The following is a 14,097-nucleotide window of genomic DNA, read 5'->3' as shown; positions in this document are numbered from 1 at the left end:
CGGGTACAAATAAAATATCATACAAACTACCAAAAAATAAATTAACTAAATAAAATCAACCTGCTTTTCTATAAAAACCTCCTTCTAATCAGGTCCAACACAGCCTCAGAAGCCTCCTGTGAGGGCAGAACATTTCCCGGTGACAAAAGCCTTGTAGCGCTTCTGCTGTAAAGTCTTCAAGCCCCAAAATCTTCTCGGCTGCAGCAGATATGATACCCAGCTAATTGGACTTCTTGGACACTTGGACTGCAGCTATACCTCCTTTGGCAGGCGCCCTACTCCGAAGATCAATACATGTTACTTCTGACTTGGACAATTTTCCAGATTTAGTGCACGCTTCCTGTTCTTCATCAACCCAATTAACCAAAACAACACCGCTTCTAGTCAACTTGATTGAATCCACCTTTCCCACCGCTTTCTTCACAGTCCTCGGTATTACAAATAGATTTCCCAAATTAATGTCCTTGTCCAAAAAAGAGTCCATTATTGGACCAGTCTTTGTTTTCTACTACAACTTTTGCTAGTTTTGTTCCATTCTTTGATTTCAAGAACTGTCTCCATTTCCTCCTCCTTTGACCCGTCTCTTTCTCTCTCTCACACACACACACACACACACACACACACACACACACACACACACACACACACACACACACACACACACACACACACACACACACACACACACACACACACACACACCAGGAGCTACTCAACAAACAGGACATTCCTGGATCACTGAGTAGACCATAGGAGAGGTGAGAACACAGTACCCCCCCTATACACATACACACACACTTAATGTCTGGATGACATTAAGACCCATCACTGGTATATCATCGGCTGCAGTGCTGTGACAGGAGATAACCTACTGACCGGAGTAGACTGGCTACTGGATGACATCGCTGCAAGCGTTTTCACTGCATTTGGCAGCACGTTCAACCGGCCTCACAACCGCAGACCATATGTATGGCGTCATGTGGGCCATCATGTGAGGGAGGGTTGAATGCTCTGGATTTTAAAACCTCTAATATAATATTTAAGATGAAATGGATACAAAACTATTTAGGAAATAAGGATTGCATTTGGAATATAATCCCTAAATTAATATTCCAACAGATTGGTAGTCTAGAATTCTTACTCAAATGCAACTTTGATGTGGGTAAAATCCCTATTAAGCTTGTAAACTTTCATAAACAAGTACTTCTAACTTGGAATCTCATGTACAAACACAACTTTTCCCCTCATAGGTATACAATCTGGAATAATAAATACATAAAATACAAAAACAAGTCTTTATTTTTTCCAGAACTGGTTTGACAACAACATTATTTGGGTTAAACAATTATTGAATACTGATGGACAACTATATGATTATCCAGAATTTATTAGAACACACAATGTTACATTCACTCCTAAGGAGTATCAAATTGTTGTTAGAGATGTCCCTAAAGGTGCTGTTCTTCTGTTAGGAGAATATAACAATACTCCAAGTGCAACTGTTGAGGATTTTGGAGCCTCAATACAACTAGAAGGAATTTACATTTTAAACTATAAATGTAATGTGTATATAAGAAAACTATGTCAATATGTTACTATTCCCTCTGCTAAAATTTACTGGAGTGCAGCCCTAGGACAAGTGAACTGGAGTGCAGCCCTAGGATAAGTGAACTGGAATGCAGCCCTAGGACAAGTGAACTGGAGTGCAGCCCTAGGGTAAGTGAACTGGAATGCAGCCCTAGGACAAGTGAACTGGAATGCAGCCCTAGGACAAGTAAACTGGAATGCAGCCCTAGGACAAGTGTACTGGAATGCAGCCCTAGGACAAGTGAACTGGAATGCAGCCCTAGGACAAGTGAACTGGAATGCAGCCCTAGGACAAGTGAACTGGAATGCAGCCCTAGGACAAGTGAACTGGAATGCAGCCCTAGGACAAGTGAACTGGAATGCAGCCCTAGGACAAGTGAACTGGAACAACGTTTCGTTGTTATCTGGTAAATATTGTATATCTAATAAGGTGAAAGAAGTATCATACAAACTCATTCATAGAATCTACCCCGTAAAGACCTGTATTATACACATATTTAAAATAGCTATTGATAACAAATGTGTATTTTGTGATTGTGACCCAGAGACTCCTGACCATTTATTTTGGGACTGCTCTTATGTCAGAAGATTTTGGAGTTAGAAGATTTTATTTTAAAAGAAACAACTATTAATGTTATTTTGAAAGACTCTGATATTCTGTTTTATTTTGAACCAAATGATATGGACCCTAATTTAACTTTCATTGTTAATTTGTTTGTCTTTCATGGAAGATTCTTTGTCCATAAAATGAAGAGAACAAACCTCTCTTCACATTATTTAAGATAGAATTGAAATATTATTTTGAAATGATTAGTAAATGTAAAAACAAAAAAGCAATACACACCATAAAAGTATTTAACAAATTGAAAATTAATCTTGATATGTAATACCACTGTCTGTTAGGTTGATGTACTCTTGTTTGTATATTTCAGTTTTTTTGTATTTGTTGTGTTTATATATATATTTTTTTATTATTATTTTTTTAAATAAAAAAATACATTTCTAAAAATGAGGTGCTTTGAGAGGCTAGTTAAGGATCATATCACCTCCACCTTACCTGTCATCCTATGACCCACTTAATTTGCATACCGCCCCAATACATCCACAGATGATGCAATTGTCATCGCATTGCACACTGCCCTATCCCATCTGGACAAGAGGAATACCTATGTAAGAATGCTGTTCATTGACTACAGCTCAGCATTCAACACCACAATAACCTCCAATCTCATCATTGAGCTCGGGGCCCTGGGTCTAAACCCCGCCCTGTGCAACTGGGTTCTGGACTTCCTGACGGGCTGACCCCAGGTGGTGAAGGTAGGAAACAACATCTCCACTATGCTGATCCTCAACACAAGAGGCCTCACAAGGATTCACCTATGACTGTGTGGCCACGCACCTTTCCAACTCAATCATCAAGTTTCCAGACGACACAACAGTAGTAGGCCTGATTACCAACAATGACGAGACAGCCTGCAGGGAGGAGGTGAGGGCCCTGGCGGAGTGGTGCCAGGAAAATAACCTCTCCCTCAACGTCAACAAAACGTAGCTGATCGTGGACTTTAGGAGACAGCAGAGGGAGCACGTCCCCCATTCACATCGACGGGACTGCAGTGGAGAAGGTGGAAAGCTTCAAGTTCCTCGGCGTACACATCACTGACAATCTGAAATGGTCCACCCACACAGACAGTGTGGTGAAGAAGGCGCAACAGCGTGAATTTGTGTGATTTTAAGTATGCTCTCTCTAATTCTCTCTCTTTCTCTATTTCGGAGGACCTGAGCCCTAGGACCATGCCTCAGGACTACCTGGCCTGATGACTCCTTGCTGTCCCCAGTCCACCTGGCTGTGCTGCTGCTCCAGTTTCAACTGTTCTGCCTGCGGCTATGGAACCAAGCGACCTGTTCACCGGACATGCTACCTGTCCCAGACCTGCTGTTTTCAACTCTCTAGAGACAGCAGGAGCGGTATTGATACTCTGAATGATCGGCTATGAAAAGCCAACTGACATTTACTCCTGAGGTGCTGACCTGTTTGCACCCTCGACAACCACTGTAATTATTATTATTTGACCCTGCAGGTCATCTATGAACATTTGAACATCTTGGCCATGTTCTGTTATAATCTCCACCCGGCACAGCCAGAAGAGGATAGGCCACCCCTCATAGCCTGGTTCCTCTCTAGGTTTCTTCCTAGGTTCTGGCCTTTCTAGGGAGTTTTTCCTAGCCACCGTGCTTCTACACCTGCATTGCTTGCTGTTTGGGGTTTTAGGCTGGGTTTCTGTACAGCACTTTGTGACATCAGATGATGTAAGAAGGGCTTTATAAATACATTTGATTGAATGCCACTCCGACATTGCTCATCCTAATATTTATATATTTCGTAATTCCATTATTTACCTTTAGATGTGTGTATTGTTGTGAATTGTTAGATACTACTGCACTGTTGGAGCTAGGAACACTAGCATTTCGCTACACCCGCAATAACATCTGCTAAATATGTGTATGTGACCAATAAAATTTGATGTAGAAAGGGAGAGCTTGTTTGACAAGGTCAGGATGGGAATGGGGTGTGGGTGGTATTTTGGGTGGGGGTGATGGGAGTGGTGATGTTTGTAGGGAATTATTTGATTTGAAATTCAGGGATAGTTATGAGAATATAGTGGTATAGAGAGGTCGTGACCGGCATCACCCTCCTGTATAGTAGTTGGCGGTGTATGCACCTGTCAGTTGGTTGGATTCGCCAATAAAACTAAGAAGAAGAAGCATTACTCGTTTGGTAAGAGATCTATGTCAGAGTGTATACATCTTGGGTGTATATGCACAGAGGCATATCCAAAGATACGTATTTCTAACTAACACAAGCTGTTTTTTTTTTTTTTTACAACTTTAGCAACCCGTCAAGTCTATAAAACTTAGTGCACTGTGTTCATAACAGATTCTAGTTTTGGGAAAATAAAAAGTATGAGATCAGATGTTTCATCAGTGTGAAAATTTGTAGAATGTCAGCCCAGTTTCACCTAGTTCCATCCTTCCACTACACCTGACTGGACTTCCTCTCACTACCATATTTGGTGGTGAGAAAACGTTCTAAACAGATGCTTCAGTTTTATATCCCCTGTGACGTGTCTGGGTTACCCCTTATGTTTGTGGTGCTAAAAAGTTGAACATTTGCTAAAATTGTCGGTGATGAGATTCAAACTCACAAACTTTGGGTTGCTAGATGTGGGCACTATACGTCCAACCGCCTTTGTAAACATACCACACTAATTTGAGTGCCCCGGATTTTTTACATTTCATTTATTTCACCTTTATTTAAACCAGGTAGGCCAGTCTCATTTACAACTGCGACCTGGCCAAGAGAAAGGCTATAGTATGTTAACTACGCCTAGTCTATGAGACCAGGCTGGGTATACCCGCCGCTATTCAATAGCTTGGAGCAGGTAGCCTCTCCAAATGGGTGTTTTGTTTTCCCCCCACTCTGTTGGGCTTGTGTGTCCTTGTTCTAATTACTTGTGACAGTGTACCAACCTGGGCGATACTCGGTTCGGTCGACCAGTATTGCGGCGCTGAGCGTTTGTTCTAGTGGTCTGTGGGACGTGTCTGTCCACCGGTACCATTCCGGTTTTAACTTTCGGGCTCGGAAACCTCTCCTACTCTGCAAGGTCGGTGCACCGGGAGACTGAATGTTTCCCTCTCTCGGACTTGCAGTTCTCCCCCGAGAGCAAACTAGGTGGCGCAAGGCGCACCACGCTCCATCTCTCACAGGGCGCAGCCATCTTGCCTGGACTCTTCTGTGTTCCAAGGTAACCGAGCTATGCAAAGTAGCTAGCTAGCTTAAATGAGAAGTGACCATTTGCAGGACTAACGTTATAAGCACACTTACCCTTAAGGCCGGCCAACCTGAACCTTTACCTACACTCCTTTACAGTACAGACAGTAACTATCCTAGTTTACCTTAGAAACTCTCATAAGAGTGTAACAGTTTAACTTTAGTCCGTCCCCTCGCCCCGACCCGGGCGCAAACCAGGGACCTTCTGCACACATCAGTCACCCACGAAGCATCGTTACCCATCGCTCCACAAAGGCTGCAGCCCTTGCAGAGCAAGGGGAAACACTACTTCAAGGTCTCAGAGCAAGTGACGTAACTGATTGAAAGGCTATTAGCGCCTTCACATCTGTTACACTTGCTATCTTCTTCTGTTCCACTGCAGGGTGTACACACGACCCTTCTCTTCCTTCCACAGAGAGAAACTACCATTTCCAGTATGTCGTTTCGCCTTGAGAAATGCAAGGTGTCCCTGCCCACAGGCAGCGGACTGCGTCTAAGAAGGGTGGCACTGAGCAGTCATCTTGACTTGCTTGCCACCGACATTGGCAGCATCTCACAGGACCAAAAGTCAAACTGAAAGAGGCAAGTGGAGTCCCCATGGGTACTCAATAAAGTAATGGGAAGGCTTCGAACTCCAAATCTACTGCTATAGTTCTGACTCTAATGTCTCATTGTCCTTCTGGTGTTTAGACGTCTTGGTTGACTGAATATTTTTCAAATGAGTTTAGATGAAACCCCTCATTATGGCCAAGGGCTTTTGTCTAACAAACATGTTAACCAGCCATTACAGTCCACATACACCCCTCCCATTGTTGCGGCTAGGGCAATGGACACTTAATTTTCACAGACACTGGCAATATGAAAGCTTTATCAGTTATTCTTTGTTTACTATGGTGAGAGAGCTCTGGGCTAGGACATATCCGAATGGATTCTCACATTGCATGGTGGACACTGTTTCTGCAGCATTTTGCCTGGCGGGCGGGCCGGCCTTTGCCTTTTGCACTGGTGGTGCATTCTACTGGAGGAGAAACTGTCTTACCTGGAAGATGGGCTGGTCTGTGCCCCGCCCAGGGAACAGGCCACAACGGACACGAGGACCCTCTTGAACCACATTATAGTTCTGGGCCTCACCCGCTAACACAGGACTAGTAAAGGCCAAAAGGCAGATCTAGGATCAGATTATCCTGCCTCATTTCATTAATTCGACTTGCATTTTTATTTATGTATAATGCATTGTCCATATATTTAGGCTGATCTTATAATTTTAGATATCTGTTTAAATATATTTATATGTGTTGTAGGCTATGACATAATTTTATGTTTATGCATCTGTACCAAGAAGTTCAAATAAACCTAAACATAAACCTCGCATAGGCTTGAAAAATATCAGACCGGTTGCAGATAAGGTAGTTGGCGGCAAATTTGATATGCTATTTCCTGTGATACCTTTATTTAATTTCGTGTGCAAACTGATCAATATCAACCGTTTCACTTGTAGCATTGTTTTTGTATTGATATTCACAATAATAACACAAATGTATTTAGTTAATTATTTTACAAAACCTTTTTCAAACAAGGAAAGAGGAAGGAGTCCGCGCTCGTGACGCACGGACGTAAGGAGTATAAAAGGCGCAGGAACCTTCCAGTCCTTCTCCCATCCAACCGAGGTAAGATTGTATATTCCGTTTCTTTCCCACGAAAAATGTTTTAGCTACGCATTTGATAGGAACACATTCACTATAATGCACTAAATTGTAGCTTTTTTTTTTTTTTTTTTAAAGCCATGCGTTTACTTGCATTTGCTGCCAGTTGCCTTAGGTCTGTCTAGTCGCCACTTTGGCGTTCAATCTAAAGCCGTCCTTTTGTTTCTACTCCTCAACTGATCTAAATTAATGACTTTATTTCTAGTATCAAACATGTTTTGTTCTGATTTGTTTATTTCATGTTCTGGCCGATATCTGGCTGTTAGCATTGCAACGTCTTTCGATGATGAGAATTTACACAGACCTGTTCTGAATACCTGATTGTACTTTAGTATTTCTGATGGTAGACTTGCAGAATTTTTTTTAACCAAAAATCTGTTTCGAAATGCTTCTTTCGCAGAACAAGTGTCCGCAACTAGCTAGGTCACATAGCAACGTACATTATATAATGGTTGGGTAACTACCGGGGTTGTATCTGAAATCAGTGTTGACTTTATATTATTATCTCCTTTCAAGATGCCGACGACTCGAATGTGCTGCTCTGGTAAGCAACATATAACTTAAATGCCTGCTTACGTGGTGGTTTTACTTAGCAACTAGCTAACCACGTGCCATGTTAGCTAGTATGCTAGCTTGCCATTTAGGTGTGACCGGACCATCAGTCGTTATAAACCCAACGTTAGGTCTCTGCTACGGTGATGATAAAATGAACTCTCTCTTACCGAATCAGTCTTTGAAGAAGAAACTTCTTTACCAGATTCTGAGTAGCATTTGCCCCCTGATTCGACTGTCGTTGCTGCACTAATTGCACCCTATTCTCAATAGTGTACTACTTATTAACGTTGATCTGGTCAGAAGTAGTCGACTGTATTGGAAATAAGGTTCCATTAGCGGCGAACTGGGATAGTGCAGCAGAACACGCCTGGATAGAATAACTGTATGTCTCTAGTGGTGAACTGGGATAGTGCAGCAGAACACCACTGGATAGAATACCTGTGTCTCTAGTGGTGAACTGGGATATGCAGCACAACATCACTGGATAGAATACCTGTATGTCTCTAGTGGTGAACTGGGATATGCAGCACAACATCACTGGATAGAATACCTGTATGTCTCTAGTGGTGAACTGGGATAGTGCAGCAGAACACTGGATAGAATACCTGTATGTCTCTAGTGGTGAAATGGGATAGTGCAGCAGAACACCACTGGATAGAATACCTGTATGTCTCTAGTGGTGAACTGGGATAGTGCAGCAGAACACCACTGGTTAGAATACCTGTGTCTCTAGTGGTGAACTGGGATAGTGCAGCAGAACACCACTGGTTAGAATACCTGTATGTCTCTAGTGGCGAACTGGGATAGTGCAGCAGAACACGCCTGGATAGAATACCTGTATGTCTCTAGTGGTGAACTGGGATAGTGCAGCAGAACACCACTGGATAGAATACCTGTATGTCTCTAGTGGTGAACTGGGATAGTGCAGCAGAACACGCCTGGATAGAATACCTGTCTCTAGTGGCGAACTGGGATAGTGCAGCAGAACACCACTGGTTAGAATACCTGTGTCTCTAGTGGTGAACTGGGATAGTGCAGCAGAACACCACTGGTTAGAATACCTGTATGTCTCTAGTGGCGAACTGGGATAGTGCAGCAGAACACGCCTGGATAGAATACCTGTATGTCTCTAGTGGCGAACTGGGATAGTGCAGCAGAACACCACTGGTTAGAATACCTGTATGTCTCTAGTGGTGAACTGGGATAGTGCAGCAGAACACCACTGGTTAGAATACCTGTGTCTCTAGTGGTGAACTGGGATATGCAGCACAACATCACTGGATAGAATACCTGTATGTCTCTAGTGGTGAACTGGGATATGCAGCACAACATCACTGGATAGAATACCTGTATGTCTCTAGTGGTGAACTGGGATATGCAGCACAACATCACTGGATAGAATACCTGTATGTCTCTAGTGGTGAACTGGGATATGCAGCACAACATCACTGGATAGAATACCTGTATGTCTCTAGTGGTGAACTGGGATAGTGCAGCAGAACACCACTGGATAGAATACCTGTATGTCTCTAGTGGTGAACTGGGATAGTGCAGCAGAACACCACTGGATAGAACACCTGTATGTCTCTAGTGGTGAACTGGGATAGTGCAGCAGAACACCACTGGATAGAATACCTGTATGTCTCTAGTGGTGAACTGGGATAGTGCAGCAGAACACCACTGGTTAGAATACCTGTATGTCTCTAGTGGTGAACTGGGATAGTGCAGCAGAACACCACTGGTTAGAATACCTGTATGTCTCTAGTGGTGAACTGGGATAGTGCAGCAGAACACCACTGGTTAGAATACGTATGTCTCTAGTGGTGAACTGGGATAGTGCAGCAGAACACCACTGGTTAGAATACCTGTCTCTAGTGGCGAACTGGGATAGTGCAGCAGAACACGCCTGGATAGAATACCTGTGTCTCTAGTGGTGAACTGGGATAGTGCAGCAGAACACGCCTGGATAGAATACCTGTATGTCTCTAGTGGTGAACTGGGATAGTGCAGCAGAACACCACTGGATAGAATACCTGTCTCTAGTGGTGAAATGGGATAGTGCAGCAGAACACCACTGGATAGAATACCTGTATGTCTCTAGTGGTGAACTGGGATATGCAGCACAACATCACTGGATAGAATACCTGTATGTCTCTAGTGGTGAACTGGGATAGTGCAGCAGAACACGCCTGGATAGAATACCTGTATGTCTCTAGTGGTGAACTGGGATAGTGCAGCAGAACACCACTGGTTAGAATACCTGTCTCTAGTGGTGAACTGGGATATGCAGCAGAACATCACTGGTTAGAATACCTGTATGTCTCTAGTGGTGAACTGGGATAGTGCAGCAGAACACCACTGGATAGAATACCTTTATGTCTCTAGTGGTGAACTGGGATAGTGCAGCAGAACACCACTGGTTAGAATACCTGTATGTCTCTAGTGGTGAACTGGGATAGTGCAGCAGAACACCACTGGTTAGAATACCTGTATGTCTCTAGTGGTGAACTGGGATAGTGCAGCAGAACACCACTGGTTAGAATACCTGTATGTCTCTAGTGGTGAACTGGGATAGTGCAGCAGAACACCACTGGTTAGAATACCTGTATGTCTCTAGTGGCGAACTGGGATAGTGCAGCAGAACACGCCTGGATAGAATACCTGTATGTCTCTAGTGGTGAACTGGGATAGTGCAGCAGAACACCACTGGTTAGAATACCTGTATGTCTCTAGTGGTGAACTGGGATAGTGCAGCAGAACACCACTGGTTAGAATACCTGTATGTCTCTAGTGGTGAACTGGGATAGTGCAGCAGAACACCACTGGTTAGAATACCTGTATGTCTCTAGTGGTGAACTGGGATAGTGCAGCAGAACACCACTGGTTAGAATACCTGTATGTCTCTAGTGGTGAACTGGGATAGTGCAGCAGAACACCACTGGTTAGAATACGTATGTCTCTAGTGGTGAACTGGGATAGTGCAGCAGAACACCACTGGTTAGAATACCTGTCTCTAGTGGCGAACTGGGATAGTGCAGCAGAACACGCCTGGATAGAATACCTGTGTCTCTAGTGGTGAACTGGGATAGTGCAGCAGAACACGCCTGGATAGAATACCTGTATGTCTCTAGTGGTGAACTGGGATAGTGCAGCAGAACACCACTGGATAGAATACCTGTCTCTAGTGGTGAAATGGGATAGTGCAGCAGAACACCACTGGATAGAATACCTGTATGTCTCTAGTGGTGAACTGGGATATGCAGCACAACATCACTGGATAGAATACCTGTATGTCTCTAGTGGTGAACTGGGATAGTGCAGCAGAACACGCCTGGATAGAATACCTGTATGTCTCTAGTGGTGAACTGGGATAGTGCAGCAGAACACCACTGGTTAGAATACCTGTGTCTCTAGTGGTGAACTGGGATAGTGCAGCAGAACACCACTGGTTAGAATACCTGTGTCTCTAGTGGTGAACTGGGATAGTGCAGCAGAACACCACTGGTTAGAATACCTGTATGTCTCTAGTGGTGAACTGGGATAGTGCAGCAGAACACCACTGGATAGAATACCTGTATGTCTCTAGTGGTGAACTGGGATAGTGCAGCAGAACACGCCTGGATAGAATACCTGTGTCTCTAGTGGTGAACTGGGATATGCAGCACAACATCACTGGATAGAATACCTGTATGTCTCTAGTGGTGAACTGGGATAGTGCAGCACAACATCACTGGATAGAATACCTGTGTCTCTAGTGGTGAACTGGGATAGTGCAGCAGAACATCACTGGATAGAATACCTGTGTCTCTAGTGGTGAACTGGGATAGTGCAGCAGAACACGCCTGGATAGAATCCCTCTATGTCTCTAGTGGCGAACTGGGATAGTGCAGCAGAACATGCCTGGATAGATTACCTGTATGTCTCTAGTGGTGAACTGGGATAGTGCAGCAGAACACCACTGGATAGAATACCTGTGTCTCTAGTGGTGAACTGGGATATGCAGCACAACATCACTGGATAGAATACCTGTATGTCTCTAGTGGTGAACTGGGATAGTGCAGCAGAACACGCCTGGATAGAATACCTGTATGTCTCTAGTGGTGAAATGGGATAGTGCAGTAGAATACCTGTATGTCTCTAGTGGTGAACTGGGATATGCAGCACAACATCACTGGATAGAATACCTGTATGTCTCTAGTGGTGAACTGGGATAGTGCAGCAGAACACCACTGGATAGAATACCTGTATGTCTCTAGTGGTGAAATGGGATAGTGCAGCAGAACACCACTGGATAGAATACCTGTATGTCTCTAGTGGTGAAATGGGATAGTGCAGCAGAACACCACTGGATAGAATACCTGTATGTCTCTAGTGGTGAAATGGGATAGTGCAGCAGAACACCACTGGATAGAATACCTGTGTCTCTAGTGGTGAACTGGGATATGCAGCACAACATCACTGGATAGAATACCTGTATGTCTCTAGTGGCGAACTGGGATAGTGCAGCAGAACACGCCTGGATAGAATACCTGTGTCTCTAGTGGTGAACTGGGATAGTGCAGCAGAACACCACTGGATAGAATACCTGTATGTCTCTAGTGGTGAACTGGGATAGTGCAGCAGAACACCACTGGTTAGAATACCTGTATGTCTCTAGTGGTGAACTGGGATAGTGCAGCAGAACACCACTGGATAGAATACCTGTATGTCTCTAGTGGTGAACTGGGATAGTGCAGCAGAACACCACTGGATAGAATACCTGTATGTCTCTAGTGGTGAAATGGGATAGTGCAGCAGAACACCACTGGATAGAATACCTGTATGTCTCTAGTGGTGAACTGGGATATGCAGCAGAACATCACTGGATAGAATACCTGTGTGTCTCTAGTGGCGAACTGGGATAGTGCAGCAGAACACCACTGGATAGAATACCTGTATGTCTCTAGTGGCGAACTGGGATAGTGCAGCAGAACACCACTGGATAGAATACCTGTATGTCTCTAGTGGTGAACTGGGATAGTGCAGCAGAACACCACTGGTTAGAATACCTGTATGTCTCTAGTGGTGAACTGGGATAGTGCAGCAGAACACCACTGGTTAGAATACGTATGTCTCTAGTGGTGAACTGGGATAGTGCAGCAGAACACCACTGGTTAGAATACGTATGTCTCTAGTGGTGAACTGGGATAGTGCAGCAGAACACCACTGGTTAGAATACCTGTGTCTCTAGTGGCGAACTGGGATAGTGCAGCAGAACACGCCTGGATAGAATACCTGTGTCTCTAGTGGTGAACTGGGATAGTGCAGCAGAACACGCCTGGATAGAATACCTGTATGTCTCTAGTGGTGAACTGGGATAGTGCAGTAGAACACCACTGGATAGAATACCTGTCTCTAGTGGTGAAATGGGATAGTGCAGCAGAACACCACTGGATAGAATACCTGTATGTCTCTAGTGGTGAACTGGGATATGCAGCACAACATCACTGGATAGAATACCTGTATGTCTCTAGTGGTGAACTGGGATAGTGCAGCAGAACACGCCTGGATAGAATACCTGTATGTCTCTAGTGGTGAACTGGGATAGTGCAGCAGAACACCACTGGTTAGAATACCTGTATGTCTCTAGTGGTGAACTGGGATAGTGCAGCAGAACACCACTGGATAGAATACCTGTATGTCTCTAGTGGTGAAATGGGATAGTGCAGCAGAACACCACTGGATAGAATACCTGTATGTCTCTAGTGGTGAAATGGGATAGTGCAGCAGAACACCACTGGATAGAATACCTGTATGTCTCTAGTGGTGAAATGGGATAGTGCAGCAGAACACCACTGGATAGAATACCTGTGTGTCTCTAGTGGTGAAATGGGATAGTGCAGCAGAACACCACTGGATAGAATACCTGTATGTCTCTAGTGGTGAACTGGGATAGTGCAGCAGAACACCACTGGTTAGAATACCTGTATGTCTCTAGTGGCGAACTGGGATAGTGCAGCAGAACATGCCTGGATAGATTACCTGTATGTCTCTAGTGGTGAACTGGGATAGTGCAGCAGAACACCACTGGATAGAATACCTGTGTCTCTAGTGGTGAACTGGGATATGCAGCACAACATCACTGGATAGAATACCTGTATGTCTCTAGTGGTGAACTGGGATAGTGCAGCAGAACACGCCTGGATAGAATACCTGTATGTCTCTAGTGGTGAAATGGGATAGTGCAGTAGAATACCTGTATGTCTCTAGTGGTGAACTGGGATATGCAGCACAACATCACTGGATAGAATACCTGTATGTCTCTAGTGGTGGACTGGGATATGCAGCACAACATCACTGGATAGAATACCTGTATGTCTCTAGTGGTGAACTGGGATATGCAGCACAACATCACTGGATAGAATACCTGTATGTCTCTAGTGG

Source organism: Salvelinus namaycush, unplaced genomic scaffold (assembly GCF_016432855.1).
Source record: "Salvelinus namaycush isolate Seneca unplaced genomic scaffold, SaNama_1.0 Scaffold138, whole genome shotgun sequence".
NCBI classification, from domain to species: Eukaryota; Metazoa; Chordata; class Actinopteri; order Salmoniformes; family Salmonidae; genus Salvelinus; species Salvelinus namaycush.
The sequence above is the reverse complement of the archived record's forward strand: the minus strand, read 5'-3'. Positions refer to the sequence as shown.